Source organism: Bactrocera neohumeralis, chromosome 5, assembly GCF_024586455.1.
Source record: "Bactrocera neohumeralis isolate Rockhampton chromosome 5, APGP_CSIRO_Bneo_wtdbg2-racon-allhic-juicebox.fasta_v2, whole genome shotgun sequence".
NCBI lineage: Eukaryota > Metazoa > Arthropoda > Insecta > Diptera > Tephritidae > Bactrocera > Bactrocera neohumeralis.
The window spans coordinates 32,043,138-32,069,369 of record NC_065922.1 but is presented as its reverse complement, the minus strand read 5'-3'; the positions used below and the strand labels follow the sequence as shown (position 1 = coordinate 32,069,369).

General features: G+C 34.5%; 1 protein-coding gene and 1 long non-coding RNA gene across 11 annotated transcripts in view; one reads left to right on the top strand and one right to left on the bottom strand.

The window, feature by feature from the left end:
* The window catches only part of LOC126759581 (uncharacterized), a 38,175-nt gene extending 37,311 nt beyond the window's left edge, over nucleotides 1-864 (bottom strand). The window contains exon 1 of the long non-coding RNA XR_007667021.1: nucleotides 798-864. This is a non-coding gene — a long non-coding RNA (uncharacterized LOC126759581). The remainder of the gene's footprint in view (nucleotides 1-797) is intronic.
* A 684-nt stretch (nucleotides 865-1,548) lies between these two features.
* The window catches only part of LOC126759520 (proton channel OtopLc), a 138,437-nt gene continuing 113,753 nt past the window's right edge, over nucleotides 1,549-26,232 (top strand). For 4 of the 10 annotated variants that reach the window (XM_050474365.1, XM_050474361.1, XM_050474362.1 and 1 more), the window contains exon 1: nucleotides 1,550-3,220. The gene's annotated coding sequence lies outside the window, so the exon portion shown is untranslated. Of the gene's footprint in view, nucleotides 3,221-26,232 lie in introns of all 10 variants that reach the window. The other 6 variants (XM_050474364.1, XM_050474359.1, XM_050474363.1 and 3 more) reach the window with 3 other exon arrangements.

Here is a 26,232-nt window from a genome sequence, read left to right as displayed (position 1 = left end):
ACAATACACAATGGCATTCATGCCTTTTTATTATACGCGCTCTCTGCTACAAAGAGTCCAATGTAAAGAGCAGCAAACATTAATTGGGTATGAGACAGGGTTGCCATCGCAGCAAGTAAATAAATAAAGTGGAGAATTTGGCAGATGAATTCGAAGTGGATGAAATGTTTGAACTGGTTGAAATATTAAATTTATGCGCAAACATTTGATTTTTGAATTAAAATGAATTAAAATTATGAAGAAACGTTAAGTTCGACTGCACCGCAGTTATAATGCTCTTCACATAAAACAAAATATTTTCAGCGTTCAGTTTGTATGATATAATTTCTGTTCTTAACAATTTGTTTAGAGATTACAACCTTGTCTTGCACAATAATCTATGCCAAATTTTGTGAAGATATCTAGTCCAAATACAAAAATTTTCTACAAAAGACTTGATTTTGATCGTTCAGTTTGTAAGTTATTAGTTTGTATGTATGTATATGTGACCTGGTCTACGAAAAGGGGGCTTAGGTATCAAAAAAAGTAGAACAATTAATGAGATAACGAGAAACTGACGATTATTTTTAACAGCTTTTCCCAGAAAACTAGTTTTCGCACGTTAGCCCTCTTTTCGTAGACCAGGTCACATATGATATTGTGGTTTTGACAATTGAGCAGCTTCTTAGGGAAAAAGAACATGTGGCACCTTTCAGAACGATATCTCAAAAATTAAGGAACTAGTTCGCGTATATACAAATAGTTGGATATAACTAAATCGAAATATTTTATATATTTTGAAAATAAATTTTACTCACATTTCTTGCCGCTGTAAAAAGTCGATTTGTATTCCCAGTAGATATTCACAATCCGTAATATTTTTTCTAAAAATAAATAAGATTGGATTTATACTATACAATTAATACTATTTAGTCCTGTAAATCTTCAATGAATTGGCTTCTTTTAAGATATTAATGGTTTAAAATATATATTTCCTTCATTTTATTTCACTAGAACTCAAAATATATAAATTCCCATTATTTATTGTTTTAGAGAATAAAAAAAATTATAGAGATTTATTTATATAAATATACATTTGATTGGAATAACTTGGATTTATTTTTTATCTAAATTTTTTACATATATAAACCTATTGAAATTTTTTCGCAATAAAATATTTCAAATTCATGTCTTTTTGATAACTCTGTTGATATAGTTTCGTTAAAGAATTAAATTTTATTTTATTTTCGAGGATATTTGATGAAAATTTTGAAGAAGCTGTTGAAAATTTGTTGCATTTTCGTTAATGTTAAGATCTCATATAAATCTCATTTAAATCTTAACTCTAACCAAAAAGTAACAATTTGTAAAAATAAATACCAAATTTCCACTTTGGCAACTCTGCCTCTTACATGTGAGTAAAACTGTCAGTATGCGAATGAGCATAGAGGGGGGATTTATTTACGTCGCACGTAAGCGCTGTTGCGTTACGTATGGCACGGCACACGGCTATTGCGTCGGCGCTTTAACCACTCACAGCCATAGCCATACAATAGCGGCGGTGGCAGTGTCAGTCCAGTCAGACTACGGTGGGTTGATTGTTTGTTTGTTGGCTAAAGTTGTTTTCAGTCTGAAACGAATTGTTGTGAACGATGGACGGAAGAGCAACTGGCTGCGTTTAGAATATTTCAGCGGACTTGGTACATTATTTTTTTGATGTGTGTGATTGAGTTGATGGGGCAAATAGAATAGCCAGTGGCATAGAATCGCAGAGTCAATGTGTGATGAAGTACAGTGACAGCCAGCCAGACAGACGGCAGGTCGGTAGATAATCAGATAGATAGGCAGTGAAGCTTGAAGAAAGCAGCGCAAGAATTTAGGGAGAACAACCGAAAAGGGTGACGGTCGAAACTGGTAAAAGCCGGTGATTTTCGTATGCAATAAATGCGAAAAAAGTGAATAAAAAAATTGTGAAAATACTGACTGTTTTGTGATTTAAGAGTTTTTACTATAAAATCCTTTGGTATATAAAAAAAAGAGGATTTTCTTCGCGTTTTTTATAGCAAAAAATCAACTTTCAGGAAACAAAATTTATGTGAGCAATTGTTGCGTTAAGTTTATGCGCCTAAAAGTCTATAAAGTCTGGCAATAAACCGGCACACACATACATATGTATGTATAAACACGTCAAATACGCATAGTAAAAGGATAAGTGAGCACATATACAAAAGCCAGTAAAGCCAGCAGAGAGACAAAGGTTAAGTAGTGTCGAAAAGGATGCTTCACCTGTCAGTGTAGTGTTCGTATGTGTGTGTGTGACTTCATACGCTTGAATATTTGCGCATTCTTAAAAAAAATTTCGGCACGAGCAAATCGAAAACTCAATCAAAATTCCAACTAGAACTGAGTGCATCGGTAGTCTCTAAAAAAATATATATACGGATATATCGTATGCATATATACCTGTTTTTGTAAAAGTGAATCTTCGAAAAAAAAACTTCCATAGAAAAGTGCAATAATAGAGTGTTGAAAAACGAAAGTTTTTGAAATCCTCCAAAGCAAAAAATTTCGAAATTCTGAATGCTACAAGCAAAATACAGCAAAACAGCAAAAGTAAAAACTACGAGCCAAATTAATAGCAGGCCAAGCGCTAGACAACACTAAACCTCCCCCAAAAATAGCATAACACCCCCACAAAACAACAAACAAACAAGCTGCCAGTGAAGACGACGACGACGAAGGATCAAAGCAAAAGGATAATTTGGTAGCGTGTTGCGCGCTGCGGTGGTGTGCCGTACCAAAACAAAGGGCAAAAAAATCAAAATTGCAAAAACAAAAATACGAAAAACGGAAATAAAACTCGACGTGCAACGTGTCTGATAAAATCAAAAGTAAGCAGCTTCATATCGCACAGACAGCGGTCGTTGTGTTTAGCATCTGTCTCGTGGCTGCTGTGGCCGGATAAGCGAGCAAGAATTTAATAACAAAAACAAAAACGTAGATAATAAAAATACCTTTTTTTCAATCGCCGGTATCAGTGGAATTGTGCAGTGCATTATACTTTCCTTTTCATATATAATATCTCTGTGCGGTTGTGCGTTTGATAGCACGCGGCGCTGTCTAATACCTGAAAATTAAAAAAAAAATCGACTTGCGCCCACTTACGTGCATTTCTGCGGGGATAACGCTATATGCGAAAGATAATACAAAGACTGCGACTTTTGTATTTTTCACAATCAAAGTAAGTAAAAATTTACGATATTTAAAGTAAGGTATGGATATTAGCTAAAAAATTTACAAAGTATAGTATATTTATTATTTAATGTTTAATAAAAAGTAGTTGTAAGGGAAGATAAGTTGCTATATAGCCATTTGGGGTTTGAATCTCCAAAATAAAAAAAAAATAAATCTCTGAAAATCCTCTATTGATTTTATTTTGGATTTATTTCAAGAATACTGCGAGTACTTCAATGTAATTATGTTTGGTCTTGAAATTTGCTCGGTTTAAATTCCGGCAAAATTTCAGGAGATAAACAGTTACTTTAAAAAATTATGAAATTTTACAATGAAATCGTCGTACGTAATGTAGCAGATTTTTTTTCTCAGAGCGTTTTACTTAAATCTTATTGATTTCGTAGCATAACAAAGAATTTTGGAAAGAGTTTTTGGTTAAGGGGTTTCATGGCTTTCATGTCTTAAAAAAACTACTTCAATGACTTTATAATGGCTTTGATTTAAAATTATGTTCTCCTATGTGGAAATAATGCAGCAATCCTACTCGCCAAGGCAACATTTTTATCGATATCTCAAAAACTGAGCGATGTGCTTAAATCGACTCAGCTCATCACGGTGATCATTTATATCTGTACTTTCTAAAATTTCTAACGTTTTCTTTTACTTTGTGGCAAATTTAATGAAAGGTTGTTCAGGGTATAAAAAAAAATTTATTTGTAATATAAAAAAAAGTATTTTTAAGCGAATGGGGGAAAAACATTCAACTCGGATAAAATTGCGCTGAAAAAAAACTGGTTACATCTCAATTGCAAAAAAGTACCCGGAAATTGTAAAGTAAACGTAAAATATTTAATTATTTATCAATATTGATACTGTCGCCTTTAAAGTCAAACTTATAAACCCATGTTATAATGCTCTCCATGAATGTGGGAAAGGAATCAAGACCTATTTGTGGTACTCTTTTCGAAAAAAAAATCAATTTTATCGGGACGAGTCGATCAAGAACGCGTTTCATACCCGAAATACTTATCAAAATCATTCGAACGGGCTCGCGAAAGATGTCGAACTCTCTTGACATCTCTCTAACCTGCTGATTTTCAAGCACTATATCCTTCATTTTTTTAACAATTTTATCAGTTGAAGAGGTCGAAGGTCGTCCAGAACGAGGCATGTCTTCAACGATCTCTCGATCGTCTTTGAAGGCTTTGTACCACTCGTAGGCTTGTGTTTTTGATAAAACGGAATCATGGTAAGCCTTTTCCAACATTCACAATGATTCCGCCCACGAACTTTGGTTAAAAATACAAAATTTTAAACAAAATCGTTGTCGGATATTTTTTTATTCATTGTAAAAATCGAACTGACTGCTGAGGTGTACCGTCCTAAGCAGCTGCTGTAAACAAATTGTTTGACAGATCGCGCTCATTTGGACAGCCTTACAAACATATCACAATACATATTTTTAAAATTACAATTGTAGCCGGAATTTCAACCCGGAAGTTGTATTTCCAGTGTAAGAAAAATTGGATTTAGTTAAATAAATTTAAATTTTACTGATATATTTTCCAAGTTATTGAAAAGGTCCTTAGGTTCCGAAAAAAGATTTTAATTCTTAACGAGTTATTCGCTATTTAGCAAATTATTAAAGAAAAGGATCTAAATCACTCTCTCTTTTTGCCTAGTTCTCTGCAAAATGTGATGCATCGAAAGGAAATAACAAACATCCTCCTTTATTCGAAGTCAGTTATTGACGGTTTGCAGCACTTGATCTCGATTTTCATTGCACTAATAAGTCAGACTTAGAAACTTTGTAATTATTTCAATTATGAATAATATATTTTTTTCACCAAATGATATTTTCATAAAACACGACAAAATTTTCAGTACTATTCATTGCTTATTATGTCTGTAGCAGCCGCTAAGGTTGGAACTCTTTTTATGAGCTTGGCAATTTCCGCTTCTTAAAAGCTCACACTTCGTTGCTTGTTCGTGGATTCTTGTCCAAAACCAAAAGCCGGAAAATTTTTACTCTGATTTCTATGATTAAATATAATAATAATTTTTTTGGGAAAACGAATACAATATCATACTAAACGACGAGATAGAGTTGTAATATAAGCTATTTGAAGAAGTTAACTATCTAGGGAGCAAACAAGATTTTCATTTTACCTCTACAAAACCGCCTTTTATGCAGTATATCAGAAAAAAATGCAATCTTCACTTAACTGTATTCGGAAGAGTTCTAAGGAAAACATAAAAATCTGCGAGAGAAAAATAACTATTAATTTAGTATAATAAAATTTAACTTTCTTTTTACAAGTGAAATCAAATTTCATTTGACACTTCTCCAAATCAGCCATTTTTCTGTTCTGGCTACCATTTGCCTCAGGGACTTTCAATTGCTCAGAATGCGTTTTCGCCCCTTTTGCCAGACACATTTTAATTAAATTTAAGCTTCATAAAAAATAGAAGGATAAAGGAAGTCATGTTCTCCTGCGTAAACGACGTCAATTACGAGAATTCATTGAATTAACTTAAACTGCAATCATTGACAAATTAAAAGGGGCACACAAACAGGTGAAAGTGCTGTCGCCATAGGCAAACTCTGGAACCGGCAGCGAGCTCAGTTAACGAAGAATGTCTGTAGATGCAAACTAACTGTGCTATATGTACTTGTATATGGGCATAAGTACAGCTAGGCAGGTCCTTAAACGCTCCTTTTAACACTGTAATATGTGCAATCTATCTAGCGATTGCATAATGATTTATGCCGTTTTCACAACAACAACAGCAATGACAACAACACGCCCATTAGAAATCATCATCGTTATGAATAAAAAAATGCAATAAAATGGCATGGAACTCCACAGTTAGGCAGCTGGAAATAGTGATAAAGTAGTGCAGTAAGGCCGAGTGAAAATATTTGCGCAGAACTCTGCAAGCTATGTATAGTGTCTGCGAGCTTTCACTAGCTGAATTGTGCTTTCACGGGTGCAGCTGTGTGTGTGCGTTCGCGGTACCGCGCTGTGGTTGCTTGACTGCCGTTGCCGGTTGGCACACATTAGGATAACTCATTCGTCTCGATGTCATTTGCAGCAGCGCCACAGGCCACAGTGCCAACTAAACGGCATGCATTTGTGGCGAAATTCAAATGCATAGAAATAAATAAATAAATAACGGAAAGGAGCAAGGAAGTAAAAAATGAATTAAATTGAAGTTCTGTGGCATGTTGCTGACTTTTTGGGCTCCCTTAGGAAGCGCTGCTGAGAAAACGGCAAATGGTTAGAGGCGAGGGCAGGAAGTGGTATTGTAGATGCAGAAGTGTTTAGTAATCAGAATAAGTTGTCTACTCGACCACTTGGTGGCGCGCTGGTGTTAGTAGAGCCTAAGAGCAGATCCAATTATCAAAATGTCGAATGAGAAGAAGAAATGGATTCAGTAGGGAGTAGAGTAGCAAGGTAGACATACATATACTATACACAAAACAAGTTGGAGCTACGTAAAATAAATTCACTGATATCGATAGAACAGATAGTGGCGATTTTACTGATGTTGATTTGATTTTTGGAAATTTTTGTCAAAAATTTTTAGTGATTTTGATATATTTAATATATGTATATCTTGAACTCATATGATGATACAAATACAATTTAGCGTCCAAATACTTAGTTGAGGCGAAGAGTCAGCGCTTTTTGTAGTGGCTCCCCAAATTTGCGTTTACCTTTGCGACGAAACTACTGAGCCACTTCAAATGGTTTTGATAGTGGAAACTTGTAGAACGGTATATGAGTAGATTATTTTGGACGGTAGAGGAAGTTGTTACTTAATTCATGAAATTTGGATAATTGTATAGAACAATTTGTAGCAAAGCCTTGAATAATAATCCGTGCTCAAGAGTTTTTTATACACGGACTTTAGTTTGATAGTCATAGTAGTCCGATCTGGACAATTTCTTTGGAGATTGTCGCGATGCTTTGAATAATAATCTCTGCAAAATTTGTTGAAGATACCTTGTCAAATGAAAAGGTTTCCCATATAAGCACTTGCTTCCCTTCTTTTAGTCTGCCTGTTTGGCAGGAATATGATCTACTGGTCCTATATCGGCTTTGCCGACAAATGGAAACCTGTTTGGTAAGGCATTGAGAACGGGATATCGATAAGAATTTATTAATGATAGCGATTTTATTTAAAAACGAATATCTCGTATTAATGACCGTTTTTGTAGCAATAAAATTTCCTACAAGTTTGTCATGTAGACTTTTCTATAGCTCTTGTCGTTTACGAGATATATACAAAAAAATGCGAGTTTCGGGGAAAAGTCAGGTTTAGAACCCCGTACTATCCCGCCGGTGTGAGTTTCGACTTTGTCGCAATGGGCACTTTTGTAGAGTGTTCAATTCTGAGGAATATGTGTCTAAAGTCAAAGCGATGCCATAAAATGCATCTGAGCTGTAGAAATTTAAAGATAAAAAAATATTTTCTATGGAAAATTTTTACATGCCTTGGTCCAGTCCTTGATGTTAATATTAAGAGCTCAAATTTTCAGGGTATTTTTTTAGGGTATTTCCAAGGAAACTTCATGATGGGATTGAAAACAATGAATAGTTCAAAAAAAAAAACACCCTAATATACATATATTTTATAGGTTCTCCGACGTTTTCTTCTGGGTGTTAAAAATTTCATGCCAACTTAATGTACCAGTAGGGAGAAAAGGTCGTCGAAAAAACGCCTGATCCTAGGAGACCTAATTAACCAATTATTATTGCACTCAAGTAGCTAAATTAGGCAACATTCCAACAACTCGATGGATTTGATAAGACTTCTAAGCTTTTTTCGCCTTACTGCGAATTTTCTTTTAAAGAGTTGACACGTCTTAGACAGAGTTTGAGACTATAAAGGCAGGACTTACTTCTAAACATGCAATTATTTTATAAAATATATAAGTTATAGATATAAAAGCCAGCAACTCTATTAGGAGCCTGAAAAGCAATTCTAGTTACTTAAACAATTTCAGTAGTAGAAAAAATATGTTGAAAACAGAAAACAGGTAATTTGCAGCGGTAACTTTTTTGGTACTTAACCAAGAATCACTTCAGTCGCAAGAAAAGTTTTCTTGACAGTCAAAAACAAGCCTTTGAGAAAATTATATTTTTGCCCCAATCAAATCAAGGTACAATTGTGAACCTGCCACGACTATTTTTCTTCTGGAAACATATATTCTGCCTTCATAAATAAGTAATATTGATAGACATTAACCATATGATGGGCACTCTTGACGCCCCGCTAGGCAAATGTCAACGGAGCATTTCTTGCAAGTGATTGCTATGTGGCACGTTCTTGCATCAGCTATAGGCAACTACGTTTTTCCTTTTAAGACTAAAGACATATAAATATATGTATATATGTCTCCCATATTCCATCACACTTTGCTGACAACTGCGGCTTGTTTCCCCTGCTCCACCATGAAATTTTATATTTTTTCTGCACTCTCTCAACTAATAGTTCCCCTCCCGCAACACGCTGCCTCGTGTAAGATGCTTAGTCAGTCGTCTTGCGTTGATGGCTGCTTTCAACAGGATAACTATGGCAATGCATGCCACCTTTCAGCAATAAACGAATGCACTCGCATTTGCAACTGCACAGTCGTTTGATGTGTGCATGCACTCGTTGTCGTCATGCTGTCTGCTGCCTGGGAAGTGCGAAGACAATCTCACTGTGCTCCTCAAGAATTTGGCCCAGTTTTTCCATGATTTTCACATTTCTGTCTTTTTTATTGTTTTTTTTCCTTCGCTTTGTACATATGTTGTTGTCAGTTTATTGTTAAATGGCTCTTCCTTGTAAATCCTTATTATTCATTCCGTTCCTTGCTCCGGTGTCTTCTTCCTTTTTGCTGATGTGGCTGTTCTGCGTTTTAATTTGTTGTCGGTTGTAAATAAGAAAATGATTTATGTGGTTCATCAAATCGCATGCAACGCTGCTCATCAGTAGACGCTTACTGTTCTCGGGAGCAATTTGTTTGGCTTAACGCACGTAAGCCGCAGACAGCGGGGGCTGAGATTACGAGTTGGAAAATTGCAAACCGAGAATCGATTCTGTTGGCTTTTGTACTACTACTTTTTTGTTATCAAATTCCTCAATAAGGGAACTCAATATTATCTTTAATCCTTTGAAGTGTGGTATTCTTATATAAATATAGTAAAAATTGGTCTTCAGTGGTTTTTTTACTTTTGTTTTAAATCGATTTAAAAATGTTTTAAATAAATAAGATGCTAACGGTTTAAATTTTATCTTTTTTTTTCAATAAGAAACAAAAGCATTTTCAATTTTCTAGTACTCTTTCGTAAGTACTATATATAATGATCAACATCAGTCTTTAACCTTTTCAGAAGCTTTTGACTCTATTGGAGAGATCAGAGCCACACCCACATTGGTTGCTATTAAGTCTTGTGTATAAAATTGCAATAGATTTTATTGCAGTGCGAGTTTTGGTGATAAAAGTTTGTTAATTTTCTTGATACTGCGGACCTTCCGTGCGCTTAGCAGACGTTGGTCGACGACCTGCTTCTGTTCGACTGTGAGAACCTTTTGGCTTAGAGTAGAACACATGAGATCTTCTGAACTACTTGCCCTTAGCAGAGTTCATCTTGGTCCTAGTGGTTCTTATTATTGTTCAATAGGCATCCATGCGGTAAGGCTAAAATTCTTGATGGACGCAAATTGTCCAAGTTGTATGGAGAAGGGGGAGGAGGAAACATTCAGGCACTTTCTCTTCTGTAATTCAGCCTTTGCAGGTTGAAACAACTTGACAGTATTATTCGTCGAACCAGCAGACATAGACCAGATATCATTAACCGTCTCTAAAAATTTGTTTTCACAAAAGCGTTTTGCCGATTTGTAAGGGCCTTATCATCTATTATATATGTTTTCCACCTCACATAACGGACGGGTGTTCTAAGTTGCCAAAGTGAGATCCCTGTTAGGATCGACCTTATAACCTTACCAAACCTAATCTGGCCACTGCGGTCTTTATAGCATTTACAATCTCTAGAAGAATCCTGAGCATTTTGTAAATGATATTTCTTCTGATACATATTCTGAAACAGATCTCGAATTGTATTGCAAGAGATAGAATAACTTTCTTTTGATAACAAAGGCACAAGCGTTATATGCATTTTTTCTCAAAAAGTGTTTATAGGCAAGAATCAGTTCTAAAAAGCGGGTTTTGACATTTCCGTACTGAATTAACATGGATACGAATATGTATTTCATTTGAAGATTTAAATTTTATCATAAGGTCGTCCCGTTTCATCTCTTCCCATATCTCTTTCTAATTTTCGACCTTAAGTTGACAGAGTAAGGAAGACATTTTTTTAGTCCATTAATCATAAAGTTTCATCGCAATCCTTCGACTCAAAAGCATATAACATATGCCTTATTCTGTAACTCGATTCGAAAAAAAATATAATCGAATTCGAATTATTTGTATTCGGTAACACGATTTCCGCATTTTCAATCATATTTTCGAATGTTATATCCATTAGCTTTCGAATTGTAGAAAGCTAAAACGAAAAATGTAAGTATTTATTCTGACACAGGGTGGTACAAATTTCGCTTAATTATAAGATAGATTCGATTTCGATTAGAATACATTTTTAAATCGAGATACAGAAAGCGTTTCTGGAGGTTACTGTAGTTTATGCACGTTTTTTCTATGAAAATATCGTTTTCTACATGGGTGAGAAGAAAATTAACATATGGGTTTCGGTCTTTCCGACGAAATAGCTCAACACTTGCGTTAAAGACTTTCAGTCAGAAATACAGACGATGCCCATAATTATCGTCCCAACTTAAGCGCATCTAGGGAATTTCTTATAGAGTATCACAACTTTGTATTGTACTTCCGAAAAACCAACACAAATCACCAAACAGAAATCATTTTCAATTCTCAATAAGTAAAGAAAATCGAAGACGCTTATCTCATAATTTGCTTCAATAACCACAACTGCTTAACATATATGATAATACTACATAGAAGGATGCATAGCAAGAAAGAAATATTTCACGACTCAGACGCGAGCTGAAATTCCACTTTATTACGTGTGATAAGTTTTAAACGAGCGTAGAAGGTTGCGATCCCATCCGAACTTCGCATCAACTTACATGTATTCTGATTATTTTTCAATTTTTTAATTATTGCTGCGCTGATATTTTTTACACTCAAAAGGTGAAAGCACATTTTATTGCGTCCTAACAGCAAAAGCTGCCACCACTATTTTATATCCTTCGCTCAGCTCATTTTACTATTATCGCCTCGCATTGCTTACTATTTTCTTCGTACACACAAACACACAGACACACGCAGGTGCATACGAAGTCTTAATAACTGTCTTGCGTGCTCAGTTCCTTCACCTATTCGGCGTTAGAAGGATTCTCAGCACTTTTATTTACATTCTGTATTTTCATATATATTCTTGAATGGATATATATATATAATATCATATAGTATATATATATATATATCTTCTTCAGGTATTTGATAAGCCAGCATTCTTACGTCAGTGCTTTGTTTGCAATTTTAGGCGGTCATTGACTGTCTCACAAATTTCATTTCGTCTATTTTCATCGCTCTCTGTGTTGCTTTGTATGTGTGTGCGTTTCCTGGTTGGGCTTGCCTTGAATTGGATTTCTTTTAAGGTCGCAGTAGACAACAGACGTTATTGCATTATAAACTCAAGATTGCATGGTTGAGCATGAACTTGAATTTGTAAAGGCGGGTATTTGGTGATTGCATAAGATTGAGGAAATTACAAAATAGCTCAAATAAAAAAAAAATAAAAAAGTGTAAGGCTTCGGTAACGTGCTTGCACGTAAAAGTATATACAGATATATAGTATATGCATAGGTGTTAATACGTATTTACGACACTTTATATATAGTATTTCATAGCTCAACTGAACCACTGTCTGCGAGATTAAAATCCCTTATTTGGTTAATCTTTTCCATCAATGGATGTAGGTTTATTTGAAATACATAGTACATTGTTTAGAGAAAAATATTTAAGAACTTTTTTAGAGAAAAAAGTATGGTAGTGTTGGTAGGAAAAGACATTTAAACAATAATTTTTACTAAATATTTAACTAAAACATTTATTTTTCGTAATTATGATTATAGATTAGGGATATTTCATATTTTTCTGAAAAAAAAACGAAAGATGAAGGCTCTAGTGGTATAAGCGATGAATTTCATTAGAGAAATGCGACTCTGTGGAGAAGATTAATACTTCCTAAAACATTAGATATGTTATTATTTGCACTTCATCATTTTTATCATAGACAATTTATATTAATTTCTATTCCATAAATTCACTGGCGATTTATCAGCAAATACCGGATGCAAAAAGTTTCAGTATATCAAGTCAATCTCTAAGGAAGCAAAAGAGAGTTCAGTAGAAAAAAAGAAGACATTTTCATTCTTACAATTAATCAAAATATAATATCTGCTTTTTTCGACACACAAAAGAGTTCGAGTATTTAACGCTAACAACTACTATTCCCTTTTTTAGTATTAACTTTAGCATAAGACACACTGAAGCCATTTTAGCAGAGGATTGTTAAACTAAAGGCTCTTGGGAGTTAATAATTAAAGAAACTGTGCACAGATCAACTACTATGAAATATAGGAAAGTGTGCATCGACTCTAATTGTATTATATAAAATTAAATATATTATATAAAAATAAAGACAATGAGTTGGGAATATTCCACCAAATGTAAAATTCCGTTATCGAGCAGAGAATGATGAGATCAGTTTAGACAATAAGAGACTGTTAGTTGGAAAACAATATACGATAAAATTATGGTGGTGTCAAACAAAACCAAAAATACTCAGGAAATTTTAGTTATTCTATCGGATTTTCATTAAACTTTCTAATGAGATTCTAATTTGCATGTAAAAATACTGCCCACTGGAACTGAAAATTTCTTTTTCCTTACATATTTTCCATGTGGGTTTACGGGTTTCAAAAACTCGAATTTTTTTATGGTGTTATTAAATTCAACAACATCTCTGGAACATTGTCCTAAATTTTCAAGTTGATCAGAGTAATAGTTTCGGAGATACAGCCTTGAGAACTTGTGCGCTTGAGGCTAGCTAGGCTAAGTGCGCCGTTTTTTTCGATTATAACTATTTGGCAAAAAACAATATCGCGAAATTTTCACTGAAATTTTAAAATTTTTTTGTAAAAATGTCTGCAAAAATCCAACTTTCAGTTTTTTTCCTTTGCCCAAGTTCTAAGTTAAGGTTTTAACTAAAACACATATGTTTCTCCTTTAGATGAGCGTGTAAGGAGTTATCCTGCCAACGCGGGCGTATCTTTTTTCGAGGGGTAAGAGGATATGGCGTCCAAATGGCTGAGTTTAAAATATTTTTTTCTAAAACTTTCAGAGTTTCTTTCTTAATAGAGTATGTTTGTAATAACAAAAAATTCTAATAAAATATTTAATTTTTTTTATATTAGAAAAAATTGCTGAAAAAGACTCTTTTTACCCGAGGAAACCATGTGTCCAATTAATATTAGAATTAATATGTGTTTGCTGGAATAAACCATGTTTGGAAAAGTATCCTAAGAAATTTAATAATGATTAGAAAATTAATATGTTCGTGCTCTTTTGGATTGCAAAACACTGTACCTGATATTTAAAGGTTTCTCTATTTCAATAATTAACTTTTAAACTTGAACATAGAAAAAAATTATTTTTCAGAAAACTTTGTAATTGAATGCACAATATCTGTTGCGGCTTCTTAGCAATAAATTTAAGCTTCAGAACCGCGAAACCGCACTTGTTTTTATATTTATAACTTAATGTTTACAATCCCAGTTTTTTTAATATTTGATATTCTAACAAAATGAATTTATAGATTTATATTTTGCCCAAATACCTGGAAAATAAGAAAATTTTATAATGATCAGATTTTTATAGAAATATGAAAAAACGAATTTTTTGAATTCGATATGGTAGACGACCGCTTCCTTCGTGCAATCTATTTTAAAAGATATCAACTCAGCATATACTCCATCTCAAAACACTTTATAAATACGCATATTAAAAATATTTAATATACTTCTTCACACAAAAATCAATGAAGCACCCAAACAAACCATGCAAGCCTCAAAAATGAAGCGCAAAAGAGAAAACATGCCAAACAGGAGCGCGTTTGAAGCGAAGTTCCCTGCCAACTCAATGCAGAAAAAAATCGAAATTTTCGCCTTTATGAGCTTCCGTTGCGACGCAACAAACGTGACATTTCCACACATTGGTCGCGTGGTTTGTGTGCTACTATGCATATACTATATAATGTGCATGAAAACATAGGTGAATGAGCATGTTGTATTCAATGGGCGCTTGACACCAGATACCCAGGCAATTCATGCGTAGTTTGCGGCAGTTACATGGATTGGTAATTGTTAGAAATATTATGAAAGGGCAACCGTGAAGCAGCCACAAGTAAGCGACAATAGAAAGACAGACAGACGACATAAAGGTAGCCAGGCGACAAAGGCAAACAAACAGACAGACAGACTGACAGAGAGACGAAGACATGCCAACAAATGACAACAAAAGATGTGCGAACAACGAAATATTGTAGACATAATTCATAAATGCAATGAATGGCAAACGCTGTGTGAAAGTGTTAGAAATGCAAAGTAGATGTTATATATGAGCACACACATATGCACATGTGAAAGTGTATTAAAGACACAAAGTACTTTTGAAGAAAGCAAAAGAAAAATTCAGAAAGGCAAGTGGAAGGAATTAACACTTGAAGAGCATACATATGAGGGGAGCCGCAATGCAGTGGGAGGGTGCAAAAAGTGCTAAACCGAACTTAAGTATCGATTTTGTGTTAATGTAAAACCAAAAGCAACAAAAACCTGCAAATGAAAAAAACCTCAGTTGTTAAGGAAAAGGTGCGATTTAGGCGTGCATTGAGCAGTGTGGCAAGAAAAACTAAACTCAACCACAAATGAAGGCAAATGAAGGTAATTTGCGCATTGCGAATGCTTGTTGCACATATAAGACACACACACATACAAACGGTTGCAAGCCAAAACGCCGTTTGGGCGCTGAGCAGCCACTTGGGCAATGGTTTGCTGCTTGCTGGTGCGCTCGTTGGCTTGTGGCAGCAATAACGGCACTTGTATGGTTTTATTGACACAATTTTCCGATGCCACAAAATGCAAAGCGTGAAGACAAAAATCGTAAAAAATAAAGAAAAAAATTAAAGAAAAGAAAAAAATAAATACATGAAAAAATTATAAAAAAAAATGTATAAAAAAAATTAACAAAAGAATAAAAAATATAATATACAGAAGAAAAATTTAAGAAATAAAATGTAGCAGTAAAAAGAAAAACAGTTGACTACTAATTGTGACTTGGAACGACCATGACATTTTTTCAGTGAATAAAAAGTAGACGAAAAAAATGTTTTTAAAGGTAAATTAAAGTAATGAAGAAGTGCACTCTGACCAAGTATTATGTAAAAACGATATGAATTTGATTAATTTGCTGACACCAATCACAAAGCGATGGAATTATATGTGAACTAATGGTGAATGGTGGCAACTGAGTGTAGAAGGTAAAGTAACATTTTGTTCATTTGTTCTGAATGTATTTATTTATAAAAATCATAGCGATTAGTTAATTTCAACATTAAAAAAAAATCGCGAAAATCAGTGACTTTTCGGAGGGTCTCTGAGACGACACCTTAATTCACCTGTTTAGTTATGGAACTTTATAGGTTTTCCGTGGCGTTTCCAACGGCGTTTTGTGGGCGCCGAAGTGGTCCGTTTACGCCCATCTGCGAACTCGTAATTTTTTTTTTTTGCACCTTCGCTAAGAATAAAAATTTAACAGAAAAGAGAAAATAATACTTTTCATACTTTTAATTTTACTTTATTAAGGAAGTTATAAAGTTCTATACTATTCTATACGGTGAACAAATAGTAGCAACACAGTTACAGTACTGATTTTTTTATTTCTTAATTGTCAACATATTGTGTTCGTTGTGTCATTTTTGTACCACAGAGACCAAAAGCAAATATAGATTCCAATGTTATTATTTTTTACTACTTCTGGCTGTTCAATCTTCTTGATTCCGTTAATTTAAAATTTACGAAGGTTACGCAAGAAATAAACATGTAAATGGCTCACCTCTACATTTGCTGTTGCTTATAGTCAATAGCATTTTCCCAGTAATCCTTTCTGGTATGAATTCCTTGCAGTATTATTATTTTTACATCACAATACATGTCTTAACATTTTATTATTCCAACCATTTTTACACACTTTACACTTTCACTATTTTATACGAAATGTAAAAGATGTTGCTTTTCACATTTTTACACACCTCTCAGAGCTCTGTTTCAATTTAAATTTTTCTCACATTGAGTACTCATATATGTATGTATGTATGTATTTCCATACATTCACACCAATTATTTGCACAAATTTTCACCTTTTTTCGCACTAAAATTGGTTATTTCTTTAAGTCATTAATGAATTTATAACTTTGTCCAATTGATATGCACTTTTTGCTTAATGAAACTTGTTTATACCTGCACAACACAAGTAACGGCGCGCACTCAGTGCATTTGCATGCATTGCCTACGGTCGCGCTGAGAGTCAATCTCCCACTCTCATGTATTTTATTGCATTTGATTTGAAACAGTTGTGACTTTTGTTTTTTTTTTGCATGCTTGTGCTTGAGCCAAAGGAAAATGCTGCAATATAAATTTACTTGACTTTGTTATTGAAACAAAGAGAATATAAGTATGTATGCTTAAAGAGCAAGCAAACATATTTTATTACTGCGTTCTTTATTAATTTAAGGTAATATTTAAGAGATGACTTTGTTTTTTTTCGGACCACTATAGCATATATGTATATATGTAACTGTCATACAAACTGAACTGGAGAACTCAAGTTTTTGTAAGTAAACTTTTGTATTTGTAAAGGATATTATTAAAAAAAAAATGTAATTATTGATACTTACTTTGCTATCAAGTAAATATCATAACTTGATATAAAAAGCAACTTTCGCTAATAACGTATACACACATATATATGTACATACATATAAGTTATCTAGATATTATTGCGTGCAGTGGGTAGCACGTTTGCAATAAATTTACCTTAATTGGCAACTGCACAATAAATGAACAATGCATATTGTCATTCACAATGGACTAAGAATAGGTATTTGTGTCTTTTAATATGCATATTATGGCTATCAAGTGCCGTAACTGCGGCTCTTTGTAGGTGTAAACATTTCCAGTTTTGCTTTTGCTTATCGCCTTGCAAATTGATCTTGAGCTTCCAGCTGACTTTGACTTTGGCTGAGCAGACGCATTGGGCGGCTTGCACTTGATTAATTTATTTCAAATGAAAACGAGACAAGATTATGTGCAGAACTTTGTAAATAGTCGGGGTTTTGCTTGAGGAAATGGAAATTTGTTGCTTTTTACTATGAGCTTATAGTTTCGACAAAAGTTGCATGTTGTATTGTGGACTCCCCAGCATAATGTTTGTTTTCATTTTGGCCGTGGTCTTATATACAGACGGACAGCTGGTCTCCCACTTCACCTTCTAGGTACAATAAATTATTTTGATAAACTTGAAACACTCTTCTCAGGGTATGAATTGAAAAGCTTTAAAATAAATATTATTTTGTTTGTTAGGAATAACGAAATATGAAAATATCTAAATTAAAATAATAATAATACATGAGCAAAATTTGTCCCTGTACACCATTCCCGATTTCGTGAGTTATTAAATCTACTAAACCGATTTTACCGATATTAAACTATTCAGACAGATTCTTAAAAAAAAACTTACCAGACATATCCCACGTGCTCAAGCTCAAAAAAAGGTTTTATGGTGAAAACTGCATGTCGGCTAGTTAATTTTTTCACAGGATCTGTAAGAATAAATTTATAAAGAATTAATATTAACAAATTGGAAGGTTGGTAAAGAGACTGTTATTAATAAGAAACTTCGATTGATTAATTTATTTGAATAACAAATTAGGAATTAATACTGTACAACTTATTCCCAATAATTCCGAGAAAGGCTATATATGTACATTGACATGACAATTTCAATTTTTGATTCATGATATCAATATAAGCATGAATTTCGAGTCTGAGTTTTTAACTTGATTATTTTTTTCAAAGCTCTTTTTTCAATTAACGTTTTGAGTCTATAACTAAATTCGTAAGTTTATTTTTTCCAAAATTTAAACGGTTACTAAGGAAAATAAAATGCAATATTATAATTCGAAGTATTGCCTTCTTGAAGATATAATATTTTACTATCTCTCGGCAATTTTTGGATTCCATTGCAAACGAACTACGTCGGCAGCCAAAAATTAGTCCAAATAGCTTTTAGCCCCAGTTTTCAGGGAATAATGTTTAGATGGTCTTGCTACATGCGATCAAGCTTCATCATGATGAAAGACTATTGCATGTATTAGACGCAAATTCCGGGTTTTTTTCGGCAATCGGTCACTACAATTTCATGAGCTATTGCCGTTAGCATTCTCTATTAATGGTTTCAGTCGGGTTCAGAAGCTAGCAATACAGTACGCTTTTCTGATCCCACCGAAAATGGCCAGGTTTTACAAATGCTTTTTTGTGTTTAGGGTTTTTGTAATGGATCCATTTTTCATGACCAGTCACAATCCGATACAAAAACGACTTCCTTTAGCAGCGTTCAAGTAAAATTTCTGATATGCAATACTGTCTTTCAAAATCGCTTGAATTAATGACTTTTGAATGTAACTGGCTGCATTTTAACTTTTTGAAATTGCTGCTTAAAGGGTTACATGAGTTTACGAGTTTCAAAAACTCGATTTTTTTTATTGTCTCATTCAATTCTACAACATCTCTAGAATATTATCCTAAATTGTCAAGTGGGTCCGTGAAATAGTTTCAGAGATACAGCATTGAGAACTTGTCGCTCGAGGCTAGCTAGGCTAAGTGCGCATTCTTTAAAAAAGTGCGCAATGTCCGAGTTTAATATATGTTTGCAATTAAATCTCAGAATTTTTTTGTAAATAATTTTTGTAATAATATAAAATATTTCATTTTTTAATATGAGAAAAAATTGTTGAAATAAGCCTGTTTTTAGCTGAGGAAACCAATATAACCCCTTAAGAAGCTCCCAAAGTTTCTGCGAACTTTTTTGTATTTGACAATAATTTTGAATTGTGATCTTCAATACTTTAGAGACCTCAGACGTTCTTCGACTAATTAAAATCACCACTTTTAAACTCGTGAAAACCACGTTCACTCAGCCAGAGGATGTTTTCCATACACTTCTACCAAAATAGGATGACTTTTGGTTGAGATATTTTTCTTTTAAAGTAAAGAAGAACTCCACGCAAAAATAGTATTCGGACAGAAATATCGACATGTTTTAGTGAAAAAGAAATCACTGTTGTTTACACTACAAATAAATTACATATACTGAGAAAGAGGCACAAGGGCAGTATCCTTCCAAGACTTGTTCGAAATATTGGAATATTAGAATAATAATCAAGTCATGCCATTTATTGGCAGACCGCACGAATATAGGAATATTTCCAATATATTTTATTCAGATATCATGCCTACATACTATATATCGTCACCTAAAATGCAAAATAAAGTAACATAATTTTTTATAAGTTTACAGGTGAAGGAAAAATGACATAATAGAAACCACTCATGCCATCGAAACCAAATTTGAGTTTTGGTTATAAAATTGTTGTATATTGATTATATCTGACCGCAGAAGCTGAACAATTTATTCTATTCAATTTCGAGTTTTTTGATGATAAGTTGTTTTCCATTTTAGGTATGATTAGGGTTAGGATTAAGGATTATGGTATGTAAACATGAACACATAAAATAAGTTTTTACGAAACCATTTTTAGTTTGGAAAAAAGATTTTCCAGTAAGTCGAGCTATGCTTTCAAAATAACCAGTAGATTTATGGTTACTTTAGGTAAACTGGGTATAAACCGGATATAATGGTTATAAATTGCTTAATTAGTTTTAATTGCGAAAATATTATAAATAAATTCACTAACCGAACACCTTCGTTAGGGCACAAGCAGTATTGCTACACACCCACAGGAACCCGAAAACTCATTCCTAATTAAGTAAGTGGGCATATGTTGCAGGTAACGTGGCATTAGACTAACGGTAAAGCAATGTACGCGTCATTAAGTGCAATGTCCTTTTCAAAAGCTCACCATACACACACACACACATAGAAAGGAGTTAGACACATACACATACAAAGGAGCTAAGCACCCACACCAAAGGCGTTAAGCGACGATAACGGTGCTTCAAACAATCGACCAACTACTAACTAACTAATGGCAGACATAATTGTTGACTGGCACTGGTGGGCATATGCAACACTAACAACAACAACAATGTACTATCAACCACACAACAAATCAACCAAACAGCCAACACCCACTGACATGTAGGAGGTGTGGGTGGCGACGATGCGGAACTGGACAAACATAAAGTTGCACTTTTAGTATTATGTTGCACGCAACAAATGCATAAAAGCATGCGCTACAAATGAATTTTCCAATTAATAAATAAAAAAGTGAAAAGTGGCGGGGAAGCGGGTGGCGAGAAGGGGGTGTGTGATAAAAAAGTGGGTGGTTGCCGTCATTTGCTGCACTTATCGACCAGTATTTACCTTCACCGAGGGTAGTAAATTTTTTCGACCACTTGTGAGCGTGTGTGTGGGTGTGTGCGCTAGGCATGTTGCAACTTTCAACTGGACATTTCCGCATTTGCCGCGAATTTGCAGACGGCTTAAGCGTATTTTTTTAAGGTCAGCGGTTTGGGCGCCACACTCTCACAAATAGTGAACCACCACAAGCAAATGTGTGTGTGTGTGTGTTGAGCGGAAGTTTATTTCGAGGTGGGCCCATGACCATGTGCTGTATGCGGCCTGTCGGCTTGCTGTGGCAGCTTATGAATTATAGAAGCGTCAGCGAAGTGTGCGCCTCAAGCCCAAGCATATCCGGATGTCCAAAACATAGAATTATTAGAGAAATTTCTGTGGGGAATGAGTTAAATGTTAGTTGCAACAATTTGTGGCAACCTTCGGTGCATTTGCCTGTAGTTGGCTTTTTTAATGTCCTCTAACTGTCATTATGTTGTAAAGTTGTGTGGCGTTGTTGTTATTGCATACCATTTCAATGGGTTGCTCTGTGGTGAAAATTTATGAAATTATTGCCACATGTCGCAAATGCATTATCGACGCGAATGGCAAGGGAAAATGAAATGCAGAAATTTAAATAAATTATTGGGAAAGCCTCTAGCCACTAGTGTTTGGAAATAAATGTTATAAATAATGCAAGCACAGTTAAGAGAATTAGATATGTGTGTATATTAAAAACGTTGCAACCCTTTTGCCGCATTTACACTGTTGTTATATTTACAAAAATAAATCGAAATCAACTCTAAGAATGAACACTAAGGAAAGTTTTCAGAAAAAGGTATATAGATAACTTCTTCCTGCATAAGAAAGGTATTCAATTGTTACAAATTTGGCTGAACAGAAAAAGTCTCCTATAAGAAAGATCCAGAAATAGGTTTTGAGATAGATAAATATTTACTTGAAACATGAAGATTATTATATGTATAAAATATATTAGTTATTATACAGATTAATATCATGGTGGAAAAATTCGTGGCACGACGTTGTCATTATCCAAAAGGCCTTTGAATCTATTTATCAAGCAGTCAATAAGATTTTCCATTTCTTTGCTTTTCCAAACAGAAACTTTTTCTGGAAACACCAAACAGATTCTTAGTTTTTCTTAGTCGACTTTCAGTTCTGCCGCCATTTTTTTCATGTCTGAATAAATGGATCGAAAATGTTTCTCAGCTTTTTGTCTTCGATTTTGGAACGGGTCTGGCCTTTGCTATATCGATCTATTCGTTCTGAAGAATGAGCTAGAGATAGAATATCATATTGGCAACAAATCCCAATTATTTATAAATTCAAATTTGCAAACGACTGGGATGAGTATTGTGGCTTGACGATTCGGTTACTATAACGGACAATTTTAAGGCAAATTGCACAACTGCATCGTGCCTTGAACCCATCTTGTTTCACATAAGTTGCCACAGTAAAAACCAGATGTCAAAATGCTGGCAGCAGTTGGCTTTTCTATGTTGGATCTTGGATTTTGGATAACTGTCGTCTATTTTGCCCTCTGAATCCGCCACTGGTTATAATATGTATTCAGGTGGCATTGTAGTCTGGAGACATGAATTTCAGGTGGCATTTGATGTGTGGTAAAAACAGGCAATTAATATTTTTAGCATCCATTATATTATTACATATTTATTACCACTACAAAAAATAGGAAACAAACCCAAAAAAAAGATGAAAGTTGCAAAAATTAGGAGCTGATGAAGTGGGAGGTTTCACAAAATTGGCATGCGACCATACCCAAAATTTCACCCCTCCTAGCAATCGGAAACCATAAATAAAAAAAAATAAATATATAATATTAATCCAGAATAATGTTGCAATGACCGATACTACGGAAAGGTGGACAATTTTTTTTTGCAAAAGGGAACAAAAAAAATTTACCACTTTTTTGACTGTTTTGTATTTTTTAAGAATAGTAAAAATTTATTCGGGGTGAATAGTTCCAGACATAGGCAAGTCTATAAAAAAGACTCTCTAAGAATTTCAGATAAATACTTAGGTCGAGCGGAACATGGGAATTCATGGGCATCGTTTTGAAAAAGACAGTATCGAGAAAAACGCGTTTAAAGTTCCAGTTTCCGGGTCAGCAAAATACCCATGTATATTTCTGAAAACAATTTGAATTTGAAAAATCCGTCATATTCTTGATTATTAAAGCTTTGAAAATATTAAAAAAGTATATATATATATGTATTTTTAGATTAGAATACCCCCTTCAGAAACTTTCAAGAATATTCAGACTTCTAACAAAAATTTAATTTTAATATACGTAAATAAAAAATAAAAAATTAATCACAAATTTTAGTCCAGCAGCAGCAGATTCAAATAAATATATTTTATTTTGCATTGTGCTATTGTAAATCCTTCCGAGCAATATTTTTAATAATAATTTAAAGTTGTGGCTAGTGAAGTAATCAAAGAAGGTACCATACTGGCGTCTTCTAAAATGACTAAAATGATATAAGAAACGGAAGGTGGTATTTTTAGTAATTTCGATAGAAGAACCAGCACTAAATCACACACATTCGGCAGTTCTGATTTTTAAGATACACATATTGAAAATACTATGTATTACCTGTAGTTCTAGTTATTTTCTAAGTTGTGAAGTATAGTAAACATCCGCAACAAACGTCGGGATATTAGATCAAATATTTTTTTTCTCGATAAAATGAGTCCTAGAAGGACTAAGTTTTGGGTCTTCGCACAAAAATATAAATTTACAACAAGCTCAATTTCAAAATTCGAAGACCAACATTTCGATTTTAGAGGCTAATTTCGAAAAACCGTACAATTTCTCTCTACAACATTGTTTTTTTTGTATTAATTTCCAAAAAAGAGCGATTTTGCCGTATAGTGTAATTTAACAGTGCTTAAATCGATGCAAAATAAAAAAGACTTTCTTAGTGATTCGGGTAATAGAAACGTACAATAGTGTCTGAGGGGACCAGACCATAGCTAAGTTTTCACGGCCTCATATTCATTAGACAAAACTGTGCTCATAAAGTATGTGCCTTGAAGCTAGATTCCACACATTCTGGGTGATTTAGGACCAGTAGATCAATGTATGGCGTTACAGCTGGCCCGTAACTTATATCTTCACTTGCTGCATGTTAGCTTACATGGTTCAGAATAATTCTTTTCTTCTTCTTTACTGGCGTAGACACCGCTTACGCGTCTATAGCCGAGTTAACAACGGCGCGCCAGTCGTTTCTTCTTTTCGCTACGTGGCGCCAATTGGATATTCCAAGCGAAGCCAGTTCCTTCTCCGCCTGGTTCTTCCAACGGAGTGGAGGTCTTCCTCTTCCTCTGCTTCACCCGGCGGGTACTGCGTCGAATACTTTCAGAGCTAGAGTGTTTTCGTCCATTCGGATAACATGACCTAGCCAGCGTAGCCGCTGTTTTTTAATTCGCTGAACTATGTCAATGTCGTCGTATATTTTGTACAGCTCATCGTTCCATCGAATGCGATATTCGCCGTGGCCAACGCGCAAAGGACCATAAATCTTCGGCATAACCTTTCTCTCGAAAACTCGCAACGTCGACTCATCAATTGTTGTCATCGTCCAAGTCTCTGCACCATATATGTAGCAGGACGGGAATTATGGGCAACTTATGGAGTTTGGCTTTTATTCGTCGAGAGAGGACTTTACTTTTCAATTGCCTACTCAGTCCGACCTGTGGGCAAGAGTTATACTGCGTTGGGTTTCCAGACCCATTTGCATTGCTTCCTTGTCCAGTCTGGAGAAAGCAGAACCAACGGTTCAGAATAATTAGATGTTTTACATTATAATAAATTATGGTTGACCTTTGGTGCCAAGAAAGTAAGTAAAATAAAGCCATTAAAGGTCCATATATGAAGTTTGTAAAAGCTGCTTTAATGTGTTTTAATTTAAATTTTTCTATTAATACAAATTAAAGATGTTTGAAAAATATATATATTATATATATATTTAAAATAAAAATAGTTTTTTTCATATAAAAAAAATCTGAGAGTCTGCATTATGAAAACATATCTACGGTTCCGCCAAAATACCTGCGGAATTTATCCCAACCGGGGTTGCCATTAGCCATTATTGAGTAATGGTATCGCTTTAGCGGTATTCCCCATCAGAATAACATGTCTACAAAGTTGAATGCGTCATAAAGACAGACTTTATACAACAAAATCAAAATGCTTGTATAATATATTTTATAATCCTCATGGACGTATGAAAGCACCTATTGTCTTACATTATCCCGAATAGCGGAATAGAAAAAGAAGTGATGTAATTTTATATGCGTATAACTATGTATTTGTTTTCCATAGAATTACTTTTAAATACGCATATACTTACACACATATATGTACATATATGCGTATATATGGTTACAATTACAAACACATGTATATACACGCATTTTAGCTTTAAAAAGTTGTTGAAGTCATGGCAACCACCTGTGGCAAGCACAACCGGAAGCAGCACTCCACCACACACACTCGTGCAGACGTCATTAGCGAAAGCAATGTAAATATGTATGGCATTGGTCACAAGTTGTGCCATTTGTTATTGTAGTTGTTTTATGCGAACATAGCGGTTGTTTACACTGATGTTTATTATGTTCGCCAACTTCCTCTACAACAAAATACAAAACACACACAATTCACCCACACCAAGCTTCGCTCCACCCACCGACTGTCGTAAGTTCTGGCGGAGCTGAAGCAACAGTGGGTGAAACGTGCTTTAAATTTATTTGCAAAGCGTGCATTAGACCACCCACACTCCGCATGGCTACCCCACCACACGCAGCTACAAGCCGTCTATGAATGAATAAATATCATATACGTGTGTGTATGTGTGCAACTGTAGTTACATGTCAATGGCCGCGCGTGCACCTTATAATTTCACTGACAGCTCCATACGGTTGACTTCTGACGTGCTTAGCGGTAAAAGTAGTATGGGAGTGCAGCTTTAAGTTTTGCATTTTGTTGCCGCAGTTGCAAAAGAAGAACCTCGCGGCAGCGCAGTGTTGGTAATTGCATGGCCGGCGTTGTTGCAGCAACATTTTGTTTTGTTTTCCTCGCAATGCAATGCAATTAGTTGTTCTTGCTGCTGTTGTTGTTGTTTTCCAACCCTAAGTGCCATCGTAGCAGCATTCAAGTTCAAGTCCTTTGAACGCTGCCTGCCATGTTCAAGCCGCATTCCACTCCTTTAGGCAATAGTAGACGCTTTGCGCTTTGGAAGAATTGC